Consider the following 11,247-nt stretch of genomic DNA (forward strand, 5'->3'; position numbering starts at 1 on the left):
CCTTTGGCACGCAGCCCACCAGGGCAAGCCCCCTGGCGGGCCAGGCCGGTTTGTTTACCTGCCGCATCCGCAGGTTCGGCCGATTGCAGACCCCACTGGCCGTGGTTCGCTGCTCCAGGCCAATGGGGGCTGTGGGAAGTGGTGTGGGCCGAGGGATGTGCTGGCTGCTGCTTCCTGCAGCCCCCATTGGCCTGGAGCGGCAAACCGCGGCCAGTGGAAGCTGAGATCGGCCGAACCTGCGGACGTGGCCGGTAAACAAATCCGCCTGGCCCGCCTGGGGGCTTACCCTGGTGAGCCGCGTGCCAAAGGTTGCCGATCCCTGTGATACAGCATCTGACCTTTCTGCCATATATGTCCCTGGGTGAGAGAATCCTAATTATTGACCTGAATAGAATATTCAGGACTGGTTGCTAATAACAATATGCTGGCTTCTTTTATCATCTCTTTCTCACCTATGTGCCATACTTATGTATCACCTTTATAGAAGAATATATTTAAAAAAAAAACCAAAAGCATTGCCTTGAAACATTTTAAATATCAGGAAATCAAACTGAACAATCAGAAAAAAGGAAAGGACAGGAAAAAACAAACATGCCCTCTCCCCCAAAAGCCTTGCCTTTCAAAGCTATCCAACCTGGGTTTAAAATCCATAAATGGATCGTTCTTTAAGCCTATTGTTTAAAAGTCTACTGCATCAGTAAGACCAGTCATAATATAGGTTTTGTCTCTGTTACTGATCTCAGTTGTTTACAAACAAGATTATTGAAAGGGTTAAGTTGTGTGTGGTCAGCCATGCATATAAAATTTGGAGTGAGAGGAAACAAGTGGATTTGAGGTTGTTCTCCTTCAATTCATTCAAGGTTCACTGAGCAGGAAAGTGAATTGTTATGATCACTTCCTTTGAAAAGAGCAGTTGACAGGACCCATCAGGGAACTGCCGGAAACCTCAAGAGTTTTAAGCATGACAGCAAAGGTCCACTGTAAAATTGCTGTAACAGCATACTCATTAAAATAAAAGGAAATTTTGCCTGATATTTACAGTTTTCACTATATGTAGTTGAAAGTTTTGTATCTGATTTCCAAAGAATTTACACCTAGGAGCCAAGAATGTAGCCTGTCAAGTAATAAAAAGTAGTTGTAATGTTTACCTGTGAAAGTGGAAAGGTTGTTCAAAGGTTAGATATAAGCCGCCTCCCCTTACCAAAGCTGTTTTTTTTTTGTCTATATCTTTGATGTGCTTTCATATTGTAAGGGCTAAAAAAGACTTGAATTTAGATTTGAAATAATTTTAAAGGAGCTTTTCAGGGAGCTATCTCACTACATGAAAAGCACATTTTCATGTGTGTTCTTTCAAGGTAAAGACTTAAGTGTGTACACAGATGGAGCATAATCAGTTGTGCTCAATAGTGTTCATTTATATAATAGGGAAGAATAATTCCCTCAATTACAGGGTAAAATTCTATGGAATGTGTTATGCAGGAGGTCAGACTAGGTGATCAGATTTTGGCCTTAAAATCTTGAGTTTTGTACTATTCAGTGATCACAGCTCAGCTCAATAGATTACATACCAAGATAACCAAGCACATGACATTTTATAGGTTTTATCACAAACCGTACAACTTTTAACAAACAAAATAAAGCATAAGTAATCACATGTAAATTTCTTTAAAGGAAACAATTAGTCAGTAAATATTAATCTTAGTTTAATTTAAAATAAGTAGTAACCTTCTATGGCTATAAAAGTATCTTAATGTGCAGTGTGCGGACAGGTTTTTCTCACAGTCGGGAATCTAATTATAACAACAGTGTTATTGTTTTAGGTCTTAGTTGAATAAAAGCTTCAGGTAGATGGGTTTTTTTAGATGTTTGTGGGGATGTGTTTCTGACTGTGATTATGTCAGAATTAGCTTGTTCCTGGGTTCTGATTTTGTAAGTTGCCCAGCATGATTCTGTGGAAGAGAAGGTGGTCAGCTAGTTAGACTCTTCTCTCTCTGACCTCTATGGTGGTGCTCTACCTTACTTCACCTCTGATCTGGTGTATCATCTCTCCTTGCTTCCTTCTTGGGTTGGGTCAGGCATGTCATGTGAGAATCCTCTATCAGTCCCCTTTTCCTCCTTTTGGGACGTCACCATTTATAATCTCCAGGGCTGTTTTCTTGTTGTCTCTATTTTACGGCATTAGCAGTTCTCAGAATTAGCTGCCTGAGCCTTCAAAGAAATGTTAGCAATAACTGGCTGTCTTGTTGTTGCTTCACTCTTTACCTTTCTTTGCCTTTCATGCTACAGAAACCAAACAGAGGAAAAAGCAACAATCCATTATAGTGTGGAAAGAGGGCACATTACAAGTACTGAAGTGAGTCCAAAGGTGTTTTGAGGAAGACTTCGTTGGAGTAACATGGACACTGAGGGGACAGAAAAAGGTGAAAGTTATATCCACCTGCATTCCTTCTAGACTGAGACACACCTCTGAATTTTTCTGTGTCTATATCAAATTATTTATAATTTCTCCAAAATACAGATTCTTAGCAATCTTTTCCCATTTCTAAGTCCTGCACATGAGTTGTAAGATTAGGACTTTCCACTTCAATTCAGCAGTTGGCAGACCTTATTTTTCACAAGCTTCACTTTAGCTTAGTGTCACCCCAGGTCCCTTCTAACAATGATCCCTGTTGGAAATAAAATGAGTATAAACCCATCTTTTTTTTTTCTTCTGAGTGTGTGTGAAAGCACAGAACATTCTTCTCTGCCTCACACTATCATTCATGAGCAGGCAAGGCACTGAAATAGACAATAATTACTTTGTCTGATAAGAAGAATGGAGAAAGGAGAAATAGCAAGGGGTTGTGAAGGGCAGAGCAGAGGTGGGGGAGTGGTCATCCTGAGAGCTGCTGCAAAGTTAATGTATTTGCATCTTTGTTTTAAAAGGACTGATATTATTTAGGGTCAGGAGAATATTTTCAAAATATGTATTTGAAAGGAATGAGTTAGACATCAGGCAACCAATACTGGCCACTTCTCTGGAGTAGCATTTCAGTGTAAACATACAGGAGCCTGCCACCCAGCATGGTGTAAAGGGGTCAAGCAACCACTGTAAACAAAGTCAGCCAAGATTAAGATAGATAGGTAGATTGCTGTAAGATGTTTGAGGCCTAGGCTTTACAATTTGGTCTCATTTACAAGGGATATGGTTGACTGAAAAGTTCACATACTTGTCTGAATTTTTTACTTCAATTTTTACAAATAATACCAGGGGAGGATTAGAACTGAATAACAGAGAAAATATTTTGTATATTTAATTTGTGCAGGTGACAGCTCTCTGTGTATACTGAATACTAACCTGACTCTTGTCTTCACGCCAAAATCTCTAGCTCAGGTTAGTGTCATGTTAAACTTGAGTTAGCTGGCCCATCGTGGGGTCTGGGTTGAAGCTGGAGTGCTGCTAAAGCTCAAGCTTGTAATGCAGTGGGGAAGCAGCAGCTAAAGTTACAATAACTTGTCAGCTGCTGATCCAAACAGATCCTGTCATTTGAGTGTTGTGTTGCAGTGTGGCCATGCTCACTCCACTTGGCTAGCTCGAGTGGAGTAACTCAAGTGTACTACCTCGGGCTAATTGTTGCCATGAAGACAAGCCCTCAGTCAGTTTCCATTGTTTGTTTCTGAATTTCACACAGCAACAAAGGTGAGATGCCATTTTTTAAAATGAGATAAATGTTGTTGTTTGCAAAACCACAAAAAATTGCAGGGGATTCAGGGACAGATGTTGACACTACTTTTAACTAATTTTATGATGTTGACTAGACAGTAGCCTTTCAATTTTGGTTATAAGCTGGGGACGCATCACTTGGAAGTAACAGAGGAGGAGAAAGACCTTGGAGTATTGGTTGATTACAGGATGACTAGGAGCCGCCAATGTGATGTGGCTGTGAAAAAAGCTAATGCGGTCTTGGGATGCATCAGGCAAGGTCTTTCCAGTAGAGATAAGGAGGTGTTAGTACCATTATACAAAGCACTGGTGAGACCTCATCTGGAATACTGTGTGCAGTTCTGGTCTCCCATGTTTAAGAAGGATGAATTCAAACTGGAACAGGTACGAAAAAGGGCTACTAGGATAATCCGAGGAATGGAAAACCTGTCTTCTGAAAGGAGACTCAAAGAGCTTGGCTTGTATAGCCTAACCAAAAGAAGGTTGAGGGGAGATATGATTGCTCTCTATAAATATTTCAGAGGAATAAATACTAGGGAGGGAGAGGAATTATGTAAGCTCAGTACCAATGTGGACACAAGAACAAATGGATATAAACTGGCCACCAGGAAGTTTAGACTAGAAATTAGATGAAGGTTTCTAATCATCAGAGGAGTGAAGTTCTGGAACAGCCTTCCAAGGGGAGCAGTGGGCGAAAAGACATATCTGACTTCAAGACTAAGCTTGATAAGTTTATGGAGGGGATGGTATGATGGGATAGCCTAATTTTGGCAATGAATTGATCTTTGACTATTAGCGGTAAATTTGCCCAATGGCCTGTGATGGGATGTTAGATGGGGTGGGATCTGAGTTACTACTGAGAATTCTTTCCTGGGTGTCTGGCTGGTGAGTCTTGCCCACATGCTCAGGGTTTAGCGGATCGCCATATTTGGGGTCGGAAAGGAATTTTCTTCCAGGGCAGATTGGCAGAGGCCCTGGGGTTTTTTTGCCTTCCTCTGCAGCGTGGGGCACGGGTCACTTGCTGGAGGTTTCTCTGCACCTTGAAGTCTTTATACCATGATTTGAGGACTTCAATAGCTCAGACATAGGTTAGGGGGTTGTTACAGAAGTGGGTGGGTGAGATTCTGTGGCCTGCGTTGTGCAGGAGGTCAGACTAGACGATCATAATGGTCCCTTCTGACCTTAAAGTCTATGATTCTATGAATAGCAGATGGTAGTGGTCCACTCTTTGGATGGACGCTGCTATCAGCAATAGTGCCTGCTGTGCAATTTCTTGCCTTCAATTACTTTATTGCTTAGAATCTGATAAGTAGTCCTTCAGATGTGAGAGGGCCTTCCTGTCTCTAAATTGAAACCTAAGAACCAGCATGGCTGCTTTATAAGAGAAGCTAATATTATCTTTGTAAATTTTTAGACTGATACTCTTTTTGGTGATTTTAATTACCAAATTTGATTTTTCCCCTTTTATTTCATAGTCTCTAATGTCAGAGTCTAGCTGAGTGCAAATATAGAAATTGATCGTCAGTCAGCCACCGTTATAGTAGGCTATAAATAAACCCTACAATGAATGTTATCTAGGGAAAATAAATCCCTTTGCTCAGAAGGAAGTAAGAAATAAAGAACGATGTCAAAGTATCAAGCAGGCATTGGATTGGGATTAGGTTTTGTGAACTAAGTAATATCGTATCCTTATTGATATGAAGTGTGAGATGCCTTCATGATCTAAATGAAACTATGTAATAACCCATCTTAATTGGTTTCACATGCTTATATTTTCTTAGTTATTAATAGAACATATTACATTTATAAGAACCAATGTCCTAAGGTATCTGGATTCTAGAACAAAAATATCTAAAAATTAAAATAAACAAAAATAGAACTGTTAAATCCTTTCAAACTGTAACATTTCAGTAAATTAATAGATGTTCTGGTAGCGTGAACTTCTCAAAATAGATCTAACCAGAGTTTCAGGTTCATACAGCATTCTGTACTTCATATCCTGTAATGTCGCTGTGCAATGTTAAATAGCCATAGCCTTTCAAGGCTGAGTATAGTAATATCTAGGTTTAGTTGTTAAGACTGGGATTTTCAGAGGAAATGAAGGCAATTAGATGCCCAAGCCCCATTGAATTTCCATGGGAGTTCAGTAAGAAACTTCCTTAGGGTCCTTTGAAAATTCCAGCATACATGTTTTGCAATCCTTTGGATGAAGGATGCCATATAAATGTAAGCTATATGGTTGCGTGTGTTTTAAATAAATCTTCTATACAGAATTAAACTTTTCTTACGGATGTGAGACTACAGATGCAGCAAGGGTTTAAGTGGTGTGCTTTGGTTCAATTTTTCACTCAAGTAAAGCAATTTTCTCTCTTAACTGGAAGAAATCAAGAAAAATCTTTATAATTATTTCTATTTCTCTCTCTCTCTCTCTCTCTGTTTCTTACTCCCTGTGCATGGACATAAGACCATACCAAATATTTACTCACCGATGGGGACTTGGTTCTTGTGCATGCCATGTTAAACTGAGCAGACAGCATTGGGCACACACTGTAAACTATGTTAGTCTTGTTCTTTGAATTATTTATAATTCTGGTGGTCATGAAAGGAAGTGAGACCCATTAAATGGTTCAACAACTGTATTTTATTTAAGTGCATCAGCAAGAAGACTTCATTCTTTCTTGTACTTCCCATTCCCTAGTTATCTGTCTTTCTTCTGGATGCCCTTGATCTGTAAAGGGCCCGTGCTGTATTACTGAAATTGTATTTTAAATAGGGATGGATGGGTGAATAAAAACTGACCTGCACACTCACCCAAATCCCAAACCAAACCTGTCAGATGATCACTTTGACCTCCAAGGCTGGATAACAGCAACTCAATAGGCATCTAGCAAAGTCCTTTAGAATGCATATAATTTTTATGGATGTCAATGAGATTTAAGCACATTCTTAAGTGCTTTCTCGAATAGAAATCGACTTTAGCATGTGCGGGCCCCTTACTGAATGAGGGAGGCAACCTAGTGACAGAGGATGTGGAAAAAGCTAATGTGCTCAATGCTTTTTTTGCCTCTGTCTTCACTAACAAGGACAGCTCCCAGACTGCTGCGCTGGGCATCACAACATGGGGAGTAGATGGCCAGCCCTCTGTGGAGAAAGAGGTGGTTAGGGACTATTTAGAAAAGCTGGACGTGCACAAGTCCATGGGGCCGGACGAGTTGCATCCGAGAGTGCTAAAGGAATTGGCGAATGTGATTGCAGGGCCATTGGCCATTATCTTTGAAAACTCGTGGCGAACGGGGGAAGTCCCAGATGACTGGAAAAAGGCTAATGTAGTGCCAATCTTTAAAAAAGGGAAGAAGGAGGATCCTGGGAACTACAGGCCAGTCAGCCTCACCTCAGTCCCCGGAAAAATCATGGAGCAGGTCCTCAAGGAATCAATCCTGAAGCACTTACACGAGAGGAAAGTGATCAGAAACAGTCAGCATGGATTCACCAAGGGTAGGTCATGCCTGACTAATCTAATCGCCTTCTATGATGAGATTACTGGTTCTGTGGATGAAGGGAAAGCAGTGGATGTATTGTTTCTTGACTTTAGCAAAGCTTTTGACACGGTCTCCCACAGTATTCTTGTCAGCAAGTTAAAGAAGTATGGGCTGGATGAATGCACTATAAGGTGGGTAGAAAGTTGGCTAGATTGTCGGGCTCAACGGGTAGTGATCAATGGCTCCATGTCTAGTTGGCAGCCGGTGTCAAGTGGAGTGCCCCAGGGGTCGGTCCTGGGGCCGGTTTTGTTCAATATCTTCATAAATGATCTGGAGGATGGTGTGGATTGCACTCTCAGCAAATTTGCGGATGATACTAAACTGGGAGGAGTGGTAGATACGCTGGAGGGCAGGGATAGGATACAGAGGGACCTAGACAAATTGGAGGATTGGGCCAAAAGAAACCTGATGAGGTTCAATAAGGATAAGTGCAGGGTCCTGCACTTAGTACGGAAGAACCCAATGCACAGCTACAGACTAGGGACCGAATGGCTAGGCAGCAGTTCCGCGGAAAAGGACCTAGGGGTTACAGTGGACGAGAAGCTGGATATGAGTCAGCAGTCAACTGGAGTATTGCGTCCAGTTCTAGGTGCCATATCAGGAAAGATGTGGACAAATTGGAGAAAGTCCAGATAAGAGGGAAAAAAAGATTACAAGTCTAGAAAACGTGATCTATGAGGGAAGATTGAAAAAAAATGGGTTTGTTTAGTCTGGAGAAGAGAAGACTGACGGGGGACATGTTAACAGTTTTCAAGTACATGAAAGGTTGTTACAAGGAGGAGGGAGAAATTTTTTTCTCTTTAACCTCTGAGGATAGGACAAGAAGCAATGGATGTAAATTACAGAAAGGGCGGTTTAGGTTGGAAATTAGGAAAAACTTCCCAACTGTCAGGGTGGTTAAGCCCTGGAATAAATTGCCTAGGGAGGTTGTGGAATCTGTCATTGAAGATTTTTAAGAGCAGGTTAGACAAATACCTATCAGGGATGGTCCAGATAATACTTAGTCCTATCTTCTAGTCCCCTGCACTCAAGACCTCTTGCGGTACTTTCCAGTCCTCTGATTCTGTTTTCCTGGCACTAGTGACAGTGTCACATAGATCAGTGCTGGTGGATGAGGTGAGACAAGCTATCATGTCTCAAACTGCTCTTCTTCAGGTCTGGGAAAGATACTCCCAGAGTCACAGCACAATACAAAGTGGAGCAGATTGTTTAATATAAGTAGTTAGCACATATTGTAAGGGGCCATTCAAGGTAGAGTGGCCCGTTAACACCTCTGTAGTCATAAGATAAAAAAGAGGGGGTTAGTAGGTTACAGATTATTGTAATAAACCATAAATCCAGTGTCTCTGTTCATTCCATGATTTTTTAGTATCTCACAAAGTTATGAATTTAAGCTCCCAGGCTTGTCTTTTGAAAGTGTGCAGGTTTCCTTTGAGGATGAGGACTGATAGGTCAGATACAGAGTGATTGCTTTGTGAAAAGTGTTTACCCACAGGTGATGTGGGGTTTTTGTCTTTTATCACTTTCCTGTTTGAGTTCATTTGAGAGCATAGTGGTTGTCTGGTTTAATCAACATAGTTTTTATTGGGGCATTTAGTGCCCTGGATGAGGTTCACCACATGCTGTGATAGGCCTGTGTAGGAGCTATGGATCTTGAAAGGTGTGTTGTGGGGAGTGTTGATCATTGTAGCAGTGGAGATATATCTGCAGGTTTTGCATCTGTTGCTCTGGCGAGGTCTGGTGCTGGTTTGAGTTGGTGTGGCCTGGACTGTGAACTTTGTTCGTGGGACCAACATAGCTACCACCACGCTGCATACATAGAATAGTGCAAGCTGACTTGTGTATAGGAAAGACCATTCATTAATGAATCCAGCATTTTACAACAGTACTGAATTTGAAGCAGGTACAGATACATCAGTAAGTGCCTAAATCCACAAAGGTTCTTAGGCACCTAAGTCTGAGGTTTAGGTGCCTAATTCCCATTTTTAGGTACCACTGTGATCCACAAAACTCCATCTCGGCTGTTGCCTAGTCCTATAAGGCCTAAACTGCCTCAGCACCTAAATTCCCACTGTATAAGTTCCCTCAGCACCTAAGTTTTTGCCTCTGAGCATAAGCACTGCTGCCTCATTCTCCTGTCTAAGCCCCAATCTGCTTCACAAACCAGGGGAAGACTGGGCCCCATGCATGAGATAGGAGGAGGAGCACCTATCATGTAGGAATGCTCAGAGGCTGCCTTCTGGATTGGGACCCCATTCAAAATCTAGCTGGAGGAAGAGGTGGTGGTGCTGCCAACCTTTTAACTTTTAGCCCAGTCATGAGAGCACTTCCCCAGAATGTAGAAGACCCAGATTCAGTCAGATTCTACCTGATGGGGAAAAAGGGAGACCCCTGTTCAAATCCATCTCTTGGGTGGTTGCTCTAACCACTTACCTATGGGATATTCTGACATGGGGGCTTCCTCAATCTATTTTTGTTGAAGCTGTTCCACTGTATATAAATAAAGTTATTGTACCAGGGGGACTGGACCATGGGTCTCCCTCCTCCTGGGTGGATGTCCTAACTATATCATGTAGTAGTGTTACACTAATAAAAATGATACCAACCGGATCTTGTAAGAGGGACAAGGCAAATTGCCACTTTTATTGTAAATACAACAAAATATTCCTATATGCAATTTCTATATAGATCCAGTCACACACACAGACATTCACACACAGGTTCTACATAAAGGTTGTTGTAGTTACCTGCCTAGATGTTGCTCGTGCCAAGTCACTGGCCAGGTGGCGTGGACACGAGAGTGGAGCCAAGTCGTTGTCAGATGCGCATCCGATGCTCCTGGAGGGTGGTCATAGAACCAGACTCAAAGAACACAGTCCCTGGACCCAATTTTTATAGGTCTCTGGTTCAGGACAAGTCTATGGAAGTTGCTTCATCATGCTGAATTTACAATTGAGATGACCATCAATCAGCTCAATCAGCAGGTGGTACATCCATGACGGCTTCATGATGGCTAGGTGTTATCTTCTTGTTCTTCCTTGATGCATTTTGGTGGATTCCGGTTCGCCCTCCGGGGGTCATCCAGTTATCTCCACTTTGCATATTCTTCGGCCCATCGATATCAAGGTTGAGATTCTTAGGATTAGGCTGACACCATTTACTAACCAATTATTTCCCTGCTTCAGGCTCTCAATTCCATGCACTCATCATTCATTCTTTTACTTAACAACACAATCTATGACTCTTGATTCATTTAACAAGTTTTATCCCACTATCTATTTTTCCCTCTTTGAATACCAAGATTTACATAGGCATGACAAGGGGCCCCCGTGGGGGAAGAGCATCAGGGTGTTGTTTTAAAGAACAGCATTGTTTCCTCAAAGTTCTTATCACTTACCAGCACAGACTCTTTGTCCTGTACCGGCCTGAAGTAATTAGCACTTTGGCCTTGCATTTGTTACAGAGTGAAATTCAACAGCATGGAACTGATGTTCCTACCTTTTTACAATACCTGTATACTCTTTTGTCTATCTTTACTTCTACTACTACATAATTATAATTCTATCATACTTATATAACTTTGAGGGCGACCCAACATTATAATTCCATCATACTTTGAGGGTGACCCAACAGTAGAACTGGTGTCAAAGGGCCAGTGTTCCCTAGTGGGATTGTTATTGATGGGACATGGAATGGAAGCAACTCAACCACATGGACAGTGCAGTGCACAGGATTTAATAAAGTTTTGCTTGTTCAGCTTCACTCAGTGCAAATGGAACACTAACCACCAAGCTATGGAGTCATTTTCTTTCTGGCCCAATGACTTTTTAAGGCAGAAGGGGGACTCAAACCTAGGTTTCCCACATCAGTGTTCTAACCTGCGCACCCCTGTCCATTTCATGTGGAGTGAGGTAGGTACTTCACTCATTCTCACAAGAAACAACTTAGGTGCCTAAGCCACCTGACTCCAGTAGAAGGGTTCTGGCTGTGGATTGCAAGCAGAGA

General features: G+C 41.8%; 1 long non-coding RNA gene across 1 annotated transcript in view; it reads left to right on the top strand.

Moving 5' to 3' along the window:
• Positions 1-2,377, top strand: part of LOC141987226 (uncharacterized) — a 388,498-nt gene extending 386,121 nt beyond the window's left edge. The window contains exon 6 of the long non-coding RNA XR_012639473.1: positions 2,287-2,377. This is a non-coding gene — a long non-coding RNA (uncharacterized LOC141987226). The remainder of the gene's footprint in view (positions 1-2,286) is intronic.
• The last annotated feature ends 8,870 nt before the right edge of the window (positions 2,378-11,247 follow it).

The sequence above is a fragment of the Natator depressus genome, chromosome 1, assembly GCF_965152275.1.
Source record: "Natator depressus isolate rNatDep1 chromosome 1, rNatDep2.hap1, whole genome shotgun sequence".
Taxonomy (NCBI): domain Eukaryota; kingdom Metazoa; phylum Chordata; order Testudines; family Cheloniidae; genus Natator; species Natator depressus.